Genomic DNA, 8,983 nt, shown 5'->3' with positions numbered 1-8,983 from the left:
CTTTAAGTAGGCGGAAGGGCAGGTCAAGAGGCGGCACGAGGGCCCCACACCACGGGGCCGCGCGGCCAAGGGGGGCCGCGCCGCCCTAGGGTGTGGCCCCCTCGTGGCCCCACTTCGTCTCCTCTTCGGACTTCTGGAAGCTTCGTGGCAAAATAGGACCCTGGGCGTTGATTTCGTCCAATTCCGAGAATATTTCGTTACTAGGATTTCTGAAACCAAAAATAGCATAAAACAGCAACTGGCACTTCGGCATCTTGTTAATAGGTTCGTTCCAGAAAATGCACGAATATGACATAAAGTGTGCATAAAACATGTAGATAACATCAATAATGTGGCATGGAACATAAGAAATTATCGATACGTCGGAGACGTATCAGCATCCCCAAGCTTAGTTCTGCTCGTCCCGAGCAGGTAAAACGATAACACAGATAATTTCTGGAGTGACATGCCATCATAACCTTGATCATACTATTTGTAAAGTATATGTAGTGAATGCAGCGATCAAAACAATGTATATGACATGAGTAAACAAGTGAATCATATAGCAAAGACTTTTCATGAATAGCACTTCAAGACAAGCATCAATAAGTCTCGCATAAGAGTTAACTCATAAAGCAATAATTTAAATTAAAGGCATTGAAGCAACACAAAGAAAGATTAAGTTTCAGCGGTTGCTTTCAACTTGTAACATGTATATCTCATGGATATTGTCAACATAGAGTAATATAATAAGTGCAATAAGCAAATATGTAGGAATCAATGCACAGTTCACACAAGTGTTTGCTTCTTGAGGTGGAGAGAAATAGGTGAACTGACTCAACATTGAAAGTAAAAGAATGGTCCTCCATAGAGGAAAAGCATCGATTGCTATATTTGTGCTAGAGCTTTGATTTTGAAAACATGAAACAATTTTGTCAACGGTAGTAATAAAGCATATGTATCATGTAAATTATATCTTACAAGTTGCAAGCCTCATGCATAGTATACTAATAGTGCCCGCACCTTGTCCTAATTAGCTTGGACTACCGGATCATCACAATGCACATGTTTTAACCAAGTGTCACAAAGGGGTACCTCTATGCCGCCTGTACAAAGGTCTAAGGAGAAAGCTCGCATTGGATTTCTCGCTATTGATTATTCTCAACTTAGACATCCATACCGGGACAACATAGACAACAGATAATGGACTCCTCTTTTATGCATAAGCATGTAACAACAATTAATAATTTTCTCATATGAGATTGAGGATATTTGTCCAAAACTGAAACTTCCACCATGGATCATGGCTTTAGTTAGCGGCCCAATGTTCTTCTCTAACAATATGCATGCTTAATCATAAGGTGGTAGATCTCTCTTACTTCAGTACAAGACGAACATGCATAGCAACTCACATGAAATTCAACAAAGAGTAGTTGATGGCGTCCCCAGTGAACATGGTTATCGCACAACAAGCAACTTAATAAGAGATAAAGTGCATAATTACATATTCAATACCACAATAGTTTTTAAGCTATTTGTCCCATGAGCTATATATTGCAAAGGTGAATGATGGAATTTTTAAAGGTAGCACTCAAGCAATTGACTTTGGAATGGCGGAAAATACCATGTAGTAGGTAGGTATGGTGGACACAAATGGCATAGTGGTTGGCTCAAGTATTTTGGATGCATGAGAAGTATTCCCTCTCGATACAAGGTTTAGGCTAGCAAGGCTTATTTGAAACAAACACAAGGATGAACCGGTGCAGCAAAACTCACATAAAAGACATATTGTAAACATTATAAGACTCTACACCGTCTTCCTTGTTGTTCAAACTCAATACTAGAAATTATCTAGACCTTAGAGAGACCAAATATGCAAACCAAATTTTAGCATGCTCTATGTATTTCTTCATTAATGGGTGCAAAGCATATGATGCAAGAGCTTAAACATGAGCACAACAATTGCCAAGTATCACATTACCCAAGACATTAATAGCAATTACTACATGTATCATTTTCCAATTCCAACCATATAACAATTTAACGAAGGAGAAACTTCGCCATGAATACTATGAGTAGAAACTAAGGACATACTTGACCATATGCTACAGCGGAGCGTGTCTCTCTCCCATAAAGTGAATGCTAAGATCCATTTTATTCAAACAAAACAAAAAAACAAAAACAAACCGACGCTCCAAGCAAAGCACATAAGATGTGATGGAATAAAAATATAGTTTCAGGGGAGGAACCTGATAATGTTGTCGATGAAGAAGGGGATGCCTTGGGCATCCCCAAGCTTAGACGCTTGAGTCTTCTTGATATATGCAGGGGTGAACCACCGGGGCATCCCCAAGCTTAGAGCTTTCACTCTCCTTGATCATGTTGCATCATACTCCTCTCTTGATCCTTGAAAACTTCCTCCACACCAAACTTAGAACAACTCATTAGAGGGTTAGTGACAATAAAAATTAACATATTCAGAGGTGACACAATCATTCTTAACACTTCTGGACATTGCATAAAGCTACTGGACATTAATGGATCAAAGAAATTCATCCAACATAGCAAAAGAGGCAATGCGAAATAAAAGGCAGAATCTGTCAAAACAGAACAGTTCGTATTGACGAATTTTATCGAGGCACCAGACTTGCTCAAATGAAAATGCTCAAATTGAATGAAAGTTGCGTACATATCTGAGGATCACTCACGTAAATTGGCATAATTTTCTGAGTTACCTACAGGGAAAACATCCCAGATTCGTGACAGAAAAGAAATCTGTTTCTGCGCAGTAATCCAAATCTAGTATGAACTTTTCTATCAACGACTTTACTTGGCACAACAAAACACAAAACTAAGATAAGGAGAGGTTGCTACAGTAGTAAACAACTTCAAGACACAAAATAAAAACAAAGTACTGTAGGTAAAAACATGGGTTGTCTCCCATAAGCGCTTTTCTTTAACACCTTTCAGCTAGGCGCAGAAAGTGTGTATCAAGTATTATCGAGAGACGAAGTGTCAACATCATAATTTGTTCTCATAATAGAATCAAAAGGTAACTTCATTCTCTTTCTAGGGAAGTGTTCCATACCTTTCTTGAGAGGAAATTGATATTTTATATTGCCTTCCTTCATATCAATGATAGCACCAACAGTTCGAACAAAAGGTCTTCCCAATATAATGGGACAAGATGCATTGCATTCAATATCCAAGACAACAAAATCAACGGGGACAAGGTTATTGTTAACGGTAATGCGAACATTATCAACTTTCCCCAAAGGTTTCTTTGTAGAATGATCAGCAAGATTAACATCCAAATAACAATTTTTCAATGGTGGCAAGTCAAGCATATTATAAATTTTCTTAGGCATAACAGAAATACTTGCACCAAGATCACATAAAGCATTACAATCAAAATCTTTAACCTTCGTCTTAATGATGGGCTCCCAACCATCCTCTAGCTTTTTAGGAATAGAGGCTTCGCGCTCTAGTTTCTCTTCTCTAGCTTTTATGAGAGCATTTGTAATATGTTGCGTGAAAGCCAAATTTACAGCACTAGCATTAGGACTCTTAGCAAGTTTTTGCAAGAACTTTATAACTTCAGAGATGTGGCAATCATCAAAATTCAAACCATTATAATCTAAAGCAATGGGATCATCATCCCCAATGTTGGAAAAAATTTCAGCAGCTTTATCACAAGTAGCTTCAGCTAGCTTTAGCAGCTTGCAGGCGTCTCGCGCTTTGCATTAGAAGTGGAAACATTGCTAACACCAATTCTTTTATTATTAATAGTAGGAGGTGCAGCAACATGTGTAGCATTAGCATTACTAGTGGTGGTAATAGTCCAAACTTTAGCTACATTCTTCTCTTTAGCTAGTTTTTCATTTTCTTCTCTATCCCACCTAGCACGCAGCTTCAGCCATTAATCTTATATTCTCATTAATTCTAACTTGGATGGCATTTGCTGTAGTAACAATTTTATTTTCAATATCCCTATTAGGCATAACTTTCGATTTTAAAAGATCAACATCAGAGGCAAGACTATCGACTTTAGAAGCAAGTATATCAATTTTCCCAAGCTTTTCTTCAACAGATTTGTTAAAAGCAGTTTGTGTACTAATAAATTCTTTAAGCATAGCTTCAAGTCCAGGGGGTGAACTCCTATTATTGTTGTAAGAATTCCTATAAGAATTACCATAGCCGTTGCCATTATTATAAGGATATGGCCTATAGTTGTTACTAGAATTGTTCCGGTAAGCATTGTTGTTGAAATTATTATTTTTAATGAAGTTTACATCAACATGTTCTTCTTGTGCAACCAATGAAGCTAACGGAACATTATTAGGATCAATATTAGTCCTATCATTCACAAGCATAGACATAATAGCATCAATCTTATCACTCAAGGAAGAGGTTTCTTCGACAGAATTTACCTTCCTACCTTGTGGAGCTCTTTCCGTGTGCCATTCAGAGTAGTTGATCATCATATTATCGAGAAGCTTTGTTGCTTCACCAAGAGTGATGGACATAAAGGTACCTCCAGCAGCTGAATCCAATAAATTCCGCGAAGAAAAATTTAGTCCCGCATAGAAGGTTTGGATGATCATCCAAGTAGTCAGTCCATGGGTTGGGCAATTTTTAACCAGAGATTTCATTCTTTCCCAAGCTTGAGCAACATGTTCAGTATCTAATTGTTTAAAATTCATTATGCTACTCCTCAAAGATATAATTTTAGCAGGGGGATAATATCTACCAATAAAAGCATCCTTGCATTTAGTCCATGAATCAATACTATTCTTAGGCATAGATAGCAACCAATCTTTAGCTCTTCCTCTTAATGAGAAAGGGAACAATTTTAATTTTATAATGTCACCATCTACATCTTTATACTTTTGCATTTCACATAGTTCAACAAAATTATTAAGATGGGCAGCACCATCATCGGAACTAACACTGAGAAAATTGCTCTCGCATAACAAGATTTAGTAAAGCGAGGTTTAATTTCAAAGAATTCTGCTGTAGTAGCAGGTGGAGCAATAGGTGTGCATAAGAAATCATTATTATTTGTGGTTGTGAAGTCACACAACTTAGTATTTTCAGGGTTGGCCATTTTAGCAACAGTAAATAAAGCAAACTAGATAAAGTAAATGCAAGTAACTAATTTTTTTGTGTTTTTGATATAGCAAACAAGATAGCAAATAAAGTAAAACTAGCAACTAATTTTTTTTGTATTTTGATTTAGTGCAGCAAACAAAGTAGTAAATAAAACTAAGCAAGACAAAAACAAAGTAAAGAGATTGAGAAATGGAGACTCCCTTGCAGCGTGTCTTGATCTCCCCGACAACGGCGCCGTAAATTTGCTTGATGCGTGTGGTTGACACGTCCGTTGGGAACCCCAAGAGGAAGGTGTGATGCGCACAGCGGCAAGTTTCCTCGATAAGAAACCAAGGTTTAATCGAACCAGGTAGGAGTCAAGAAGCACGTTGAAGGTTGATGGCGGCGGGATGTAGTGCGGCGCAACACCGTAGATTCCGGCGCCAACGTGGAACCCGCACAACACAACCAAAGTACTTTGCCCCAACGAAACAGATGAGGTTGTCAATCTCACCGGCTTGCTGTAACAAAGGATTAACCGTATTGTGTGGAAGATGATTGTTTGCAGAAAATAGTAGAACAAGTATTGCAGTAGATTGTATTTCAAGTATAGAGAATTGGACCGGGGTCCACAGTTCACTAGAGGTGTCTCTCCCATAAGATAAACGAGCATGTTGGGTGAACAAATTACGGTTGGGCAATTGACAAATAAAGAGGGCATGACCATGCACATACATATTATGATGAGTATAGTGAGATTTAATTGGGCATTACGACAAAGTACATAGACCGCCATCCAGACATGCATCTATGCCTAAAAAGTCCACCTTCAAGGTTATCATCCAAACCCCCTCCAGTATTAAGTTGCTAACAACGTACAATTGCATTAAGTATTGCGCGTAATGTAATTAGTGACTACATCCTTGAACATAGCACCAATGTTTTATCCCTAGTGGCAACAACACATCCATAACCTTAGAGGTTCTTGTCACCCCTCCGCATTCACTGGAGACATGAACCCACTATCGAGCATAAATACTCCCTCTTGGAGTTACTAGCATCAACTTGGCCGAGAGCATCTACTAATAACGGAGAGCATGCAAGATCATAAACAACACATAGACATAACTTTGATAATCAACATAACAAGTATTCTCTATTCATCGGATCCCAACAAACGCAACATATAGAATTACGGATAGATGATCTTGATCATGTTAGGTAGCTCACAAGATCCGACAATGATAGCACAATGGGGAGAAGACAACCATCTAGCTACCGCTATGGACCCATAGTCCAGGGGTAGACTACTCACACATCACTCCGGAGGCGACCATGGCGGCGTAGAGTCCTCCGGGGAGATGATTCCCCTCTCCGGCAGGGTGCCGGAGGCGATCTCCTCGGATCCCCCGAGATGGGATCGGCGGCGGCGGCGTCTCCGGGAAGGTTTTCCGTATCGTGGCTCTCGGTACCGGGGTTTCGCAACGGAGGCTTTAAGTAGGCGGAAGGGCAGGTCAGGAGGCGGCACGAGGGCCCCACACCACAGGGCCGCGCGGCCAAGGGGGGGCCGCGCCGCCCTAGGGTGTGGCCCCCTCGTGGCCCCACTTCGTCTCCTCTTCGGACTTCTGGAAGCTTCGTGGCAAAATAGGACCCTGGGCGTTGATTTCGTCCAATTCCGAGAATATTTCGTTACTAGGATTTCTGAAACCAAAAACAGCGAAGACAAGAATCGGCACTTCGGCATCTTGTTAATAGGTTAGTTCCAGAAAATGCACGAATATGACATAAAGTGTGCATAAAACATGTAGATAACATCAATAATGTGGCATGGAACATAAGAAATTATGATACGTCTCCGACGTATCGATAATTTCTTATGTTCCATGCTTGTTTTATGACAATACCTACATGTTTTGTTCACACTTTATGATGATTTTATGCGTTTTCCGGAACTAACCTATTGACGAGATGCCGAAGTGCCAGCTCTGTTTTCCGCTGTTTTTGGTTTCGAAAATCCTAGTAAGGAAATATTCTCGGAATTGGACGAAATCAATGCCCAGCATCTTAGAAATCCACGAAGCTTCCAGAACACCCGAGAGCCGCCAGAGAGGGGCCACAGGGGGCCCACACATGGTGGCGGTGCGGCCAGAGGGGGGGCCAAGCCCCCCTGTTGTGTCGTCGCCTCGTCAGCCCTCCGACTCCGCCTCTTCGCCTATATAAAGGTCCCTGACCTAAATCTTCGAGACGAAAAAACCACGGTACGAGAAACCTTCCAGAGCCGCCGCCATCGCGAAGCCAAGATCTGGGGGACAGGAGTCTCTGTTCCGGCACGCCGCCGGGACGGGGAAGTGCCCCGGAAGGCTCCTCCATCGACACCACCGCCATCTTCATCACCGCTGCTGTCTCCCATGAGGAGGGAGTAGTTCTCCATCGAGGCTAAGGGCTGTACCGGTAGCTATGTGGTTAATCTCTCTCCTATGTACTTCAATACAATAATCTCATGAGCTGCCTTACATCATTGAGATTCATATGATGATGCTTGTAATCTAGATGTCATTATGCTAGTCAAGTGGATTTTACTTATGTGATCTCCGGAGACTCCTTGTCCCACGTGTGTAAAGGTGACGAGTGTGTGCACCGTGTGGGTCTCTTAGGCTATATTTCACGAATACTTATTCACTGTTATGAATGGCATAATGAAGTGCTTATTTATATCCCTTTATGATTGCAATGTGTTTTGTATCACAATTTATCTATGTGCTACTCTAGTGATGTTATTAAAGTAGTCTATTCCTCCTGCACGGTGTAATGGTGACAGTGTGTGCATCGTGTAGTACTTGGCGTAGGTTATGATTGTGATCTCTTGTAGATTATGAAGTTAACTATTGCTATGATAGTATTGATGTGATCTATTCCTCCTTTCGTAGCGTGAAGGTGACAGTGTGCATGCTATGTTAGTACTTGGTTTAGTTGTGTTGATCTGTCGTCCACTCTAAGGTTATTTAAATATGAACATCGAATATTGTGGAGCTTGTTAACTCCGGCATTGAGGGTTCGTGTAATCCTACGCAATTAGTGGTGTTCATCATCCAACAAGAGAGTGTAGAGTATAGCATTTATCTATTTATTCTGTTATGTGATCAATGTTGAGAGTGTCCACTAGTGAAAGTATGATCCCTAGGCCTTGTTTCCAAATACTGCTATCACTGCTTGTTTAATGTTTTACTGCATCTGTACTGCCTGCAATATTACCACCATCAACCACACGCCAGTTGTAGCATCAAGCTATTTTCTGGTGCCGTTACTACTGCTCATATACATTCATACCACCTGTATTTCACTATCTCTTCGCCGAACTAGTGCACCTATTAGGTGTGTTGGGGACACAAGAGACTTCTTGCTTTGTGGTTCCAGGGTTGCTTGAGAGGGATATCTTTGACCTCTTCCTCCCTGAGTTTGATAAACCTTGGGTGATCCACTTAAGGGAAACTTGCTGCTGTTCTACAAACCTCTGCTCTTGGAGGCCCAACACTGTCTACAAGAATAGAAGCACCCGTAGACATCACCCACCACCAGCCCCTGTCGGAGTGCTGTGGAGAGCCAACGGGAGGAGGGAGGCCGCAGCGCTGGCTGCCGCCGCCCATCCCAACCACGCCGGCCGAGGGAGAGCCGACGGGAGAAGGGGGCGCAGCGCAGGCCGTCGCCGCCCAACCCATCCGCGAGCCCGCCATGCGTCGAGGAAGGGGATCCGGCCGCCGTCCACCAGGCGTCGACGAGGAAGGGCCCCCGCCGCCGCCACGCCCCGAGGGTCTTTGCCCCGGCGGCGCTAGAGGCGGCGGCGGCGTTTAGGGCTGGGGAGTTACGGGAGGGCTGGGGCGTAGGATCTGTTGATGTGAGACTGGCGTGTCGTCCG

Source organism: Lolium rigidum, chromosome 7 (genome assembly GCF_022539505.1).
Source record: "Lolium rigidum isolate FL_2022 chromosome 7, APGP_CSIRO_Lrig_0.1, whole genome shotgun sequence".
In the NCBI taxonomy this organism is placed as follows: domain Eukaryota; kingdom Viridiplantae; phylum Streptophyta; class Magnoliopsida; order Poales; family Poaceae; genus Lolium; species Lolium rigidum.
The sequence above is the reverse complement of the archived record's forward strand: the minus strand, read 5'-3'. Positions refer to the sequence as shown.